At 35.4% G+C, this 4,143-nt stretch overlaps 1 protein-coding gene across 1 annotated transcript in view; it reads left to right on the top strand.

Annotated features, from left to right (window-relative positions):
- The window catches only part of ROR2 (receptor tyrosine kinase-like orphan receptor 2), a 238,680-nt gene that overhangs the window by 213,210 nt on the left and 21,327 nt on the right, over positions 1–4,143 (top strand). The gene's annotated exons all lie outside the window — the stretch shown is intronic.

Below are 4,143 nucleotides of genomic sequence, written 5' to 3'. Positions count from 1 at the left end.
TTTAGTATCATTCCTTCCAAAGAAATCCCAGGGCTGATCTCCTTCAGAATGGACTGGTTGGATCTCCTTGCAGTCCAAGGGACTCTCAAGAGTCTTCTCCAACATCACAGTTCAAAAGCATCAATTCGTCGGCTAATTCTTCAGACTAAATCCCATAGTCAATTCTTCGGGCTAAATCCCATGGTGCAGAACTTAAATAAAAATTAGAAACTTAATTCATTTTAAGATTAGTGGTAAGTGGCGAAACCCAATCACAGGTAAAGAGAATACACACACACTCTCCTTAATTCAGATCTCATAGTGACACAAATGAAAGTGTTTGTGCTTTAGCAGTAATGATAATATTAGCAGTTGATGGTGGCAGCACATTGAATGTTTCCAGTAACTCTTTGTTTTAATTTGAACCCATGTATGAGCTTCCCTGGTAGCTCAGCTGGTAAAGAATCTGCCTGCAATGTAGAAGACCCTGGTTTAATTTCTGGATTGGGAAGATCCCCTGGAGAAAGGATAGGCTACCCACTCCAGTATTCTTGGGCTTTCCTGGTGGCTTAGATGGTAAAGAATCCACCCGCAATGTGGGAGACCTGGTTTGATCCTGGGGTTAGGAAGATCCCCTGGAGGAGGACATGGCAACCCACTCCAGTATTCTTGATAGGAGCCTGGTGGGATACAGTTCATGTGGTCACAAAGAATTGGACACAACTGAGCAACTTAGCACATAAGCTAATATGCCCTGTTATGCATGGATGAGAACTTTTTACATGCTAACCTCCAGATTCACCCAAAAGTCACCAGTCTTCAAGACTAATGTGAGAGGGACCAGCCGCCTGAACATAGTAGGAGAGAATAATGTTTACTTGCTAGTGAACTATTAGTGTCGGAGCCACTGTGTCCCTGCCTCCTGTGATCCCAGCGTTAAGGATAGACATTGCAAAATCCAGTGTTTCTGAAAGGTTCAGCTGACTTTTATTTCATAACATGAATGTTGGTGTTGATTTTATGAATAAATGTGCTCAGTTCACATTTTTGCCACATCAAATATGATATCAGTATAATTGGATGCTGTAAATATTTCATTTCAGAAGTAGAGAGGAATAAGTTATGATGCCTAATTTTCAAGAAAATCATTAATTCGTCTATTCATTTTTTAAACAATTTTATATTGAGGATCAGCTATATGCCAGGCCCTGTTTAAGTTGTTGGGGGCCCACCAATGAATGAAAAAAAACAGACAAAAACTAAAATATCCTGCCTTCTGCTGCTTACATTTTCCTGGGAGACTCTTATGTCTGGCTTTTTTCACAAAATATAGCATCAGAAAGATATTTTCTGTGGTTTATTCTTTTTTATTCATAAGAGTCTGTTGTATGAAGATATTACAATGTGTTTATTACCTGTTAATGAACATTTGGGCTTCCAGTTTGGAGCATTTATATAAATAAACTGCTATGGATGTTTAATTTTAGGGAACATGTTTTCATTTTTCTAGGATAAATCCAAGGTATGAGATTGCTCAGTCAGATGGTATGTGTATATATAAACTGTATAAGAAATAACCAAACTCTTCCCCAGAGTGATTGTCCTATTTTACACTGCCATCAGCAGTATATGAGAGTTCCAGTTGCTCCACATCCTTACCAGCATTTGATATTGTCATTTAATTGTAGCCATTCTAGTACCTTTTGTTGCAATGATTCATCATGGTTCAGTTACATTTCCTCAATCACTGAAAATGGGACCATCTTCTAAGGACACACTTTTGTGGAGTATCTGTTAGTTCTTTTGTCCAGTTTTCACTGTGTTGTATGTCTGCCTATTGAGTTATGGGAGTTCTTTTGTCAGATATATAAAGTGTTTTCTCCCAGCTTGTGGTTTGTCTTTTTTATTTTCTTAATGCTTTCTTTTGACAAGCAGGAAATTTTAATTTTGTTAAGTCTAATTTATCATTTTTTTCATTTAAGCCCCATGTCTAAGAAATCCTTGCTTTTGCCTATCTAAATACTATAAAGATACTTTTCCTGTGTATCCTTCTACTAGCTTTTAATTTTAGCTTTTATGTTTAAGTCTGTGATCCATCTCCAAAGCAATTTTTGTGTATGGTGTGAGTTAATGGGTTAACTCACACCATTAACTCACACCATTAATGGGTTAACTCACACCATTAACTCACACCATTAATGTGAGTTAATAGTGTGAGTTAATGAGTTTGTTTTTTTCCATATAAAAATCCACTTGTTCTGACATCATTTTTGAAAAGACTATCCTGTCTTTTTTGAATACCTTAGTATATTTATTAAAAATCACTTGACTACATATGAAGATACATTTGGAATTCTCTGTTATGTTCTATCGATCTATCCTTATATTCCAATACTATATTGTCTTGATAAATATAAGTCTTAAAATTAAGGTATGAAATCTTCCATCATTCTTACTCTCTTTCATGATTGTTCTGGCTGCTCTAGTACCTTCACATTTCCATTTAAATTCTAGATTTAGTTTGCCAATTTCTACCAAAGTGCCTACTAGGATGTTTTTAACTTTTGATTTTGAAATAACTTCAGATTTATAAAAAAAACACTACAGGAATAGTAATAACTAATCCCATATGTCTTTACCCAGGTTGACCAATTTTTGTCATTTTGCCGTAGGCTTATCATTCCCTCTGTAGCTGTTTGCCAGTATTGTGGTTTGAAACATCTGAGAGTAGGTTGCATTCATTATACCACTTTGCCCTTTAACAATTCGGTGGATATTCCATAAAACCAACAATGTTTCCTTACAGAACAACAGCTTCATCTTAGGGGTGTCTGGATTGCCAGTCATACTCCAATATCTTTCATTGTCCCAGTAATGCTCTTTAGATCCCCTGCTCCGGGATACAGGCTCCTCACCATGTTTCCTTAGTCCTCTTTACTCTGCAGTAGTTCCTAGACCTTTCATGGCACTAAGATTTTTGATAAGTGAAGAGCTGTTATTGTGTAGAATATCTCTAAATTTCAGTTTGACTGATGTTTACTCACAATTACATTCTATTTATACATTTTTTACTGAAATATCATAAGTGATGTTTCCTTCTCAGGGTATCATATCTAAAGGTTTGCCCCTTATTGGTGATGTTAATTTTTCTTGCAATTTGCCCCTTATTGGTGATGTTAATCAGTTTGCCCCTTATTGGTGATACTAATTTTTCTTGCTTGGTTAAAATACATTTTCTCATTATGTAGTTATTTTTTATTTTGTAATAAAAGGAAGTTTGTGAGGAGCCTGCTAGCATTTTCATGGGGTGATACTGTACTTTGTGAGACTTGATTTCTTTAAACTACTAGTGTTCCAATCTATGAACATGGTATGTATTTCTATTTATTTAGATTTTCTTTCCTTTCTTTCTGCAATATTTTGAAGTTTTATGTGTGGAAGTTTTGTACGTATTTTGTTAGGTTTATTTCTAAGTACTTTAAACATTTTAGGTGCATAATTCAGAGGCATTAAGCACACATGCATTGTTATGCAACCATCATCACATCTCTCTTGAACATTTTCATCTTTCCAAATTAAAACTCTATATCCATTAAACAATAACCACCCTCATTTCCACCCTCCCCAGCCCTTGACAATCACCATTGTTTTCTTTCTATAGTTTGACTACTCCTCCATATATTTTTAATGTTATTGTAACTGATGTTTGAAAAAAATTTCATTTGCTAATTGTTGCTCAAATGTAAAAATATAATTGATTATATTGACCTTATGTGACTTTATGAAATCCATATTAATTTTTATAGTTTTTAAATATATTCATTAGAATTTTCTATGATGTTGTTCTGTCATCTATGACTGAAGACAGTTTTATTTCTTCGTTTCTAATCTGTCAGCTATTTATCTATCTATCTACCATCTCTCCTCTATCTATCTCCTTTTTGTAATGATTAGGACTTTCATGGTGATGTTGGGTAGAAAATGTAAGAGCAGATATCTTTTTCTTATATCTATGGGGAAAATATTCCTTCAGATCAGGTGAGATCAGATCAGTTGCTCAGTCGTGTCCGATTCTTTGCGACCCCATGAATCACAGCACGCCAGGCCTCCCTGTCCATCACCAACTCCCGGAGTTCACTCAGACTCACGTCCGTTGAGTCAGTA

This window comes from Bison bison, unplaced genomic scaffold (assembly GCF_000754665.1).
Source record: "Bison bison bison isolate TAMUID 2011002044 unplaced genomic scaffold, Bison_UMD1.0 scf7180017864057, whole genome shotgun sequence".
Lineage (NCBI taxonomy): Eukaryota > Metazoa > Chordata > Mammalia > Artiodactyla > Bovidae > Bison > Bison bison.
This window is presented reverse-complemented; position numbering and strand designations above follow the sequence as displayed.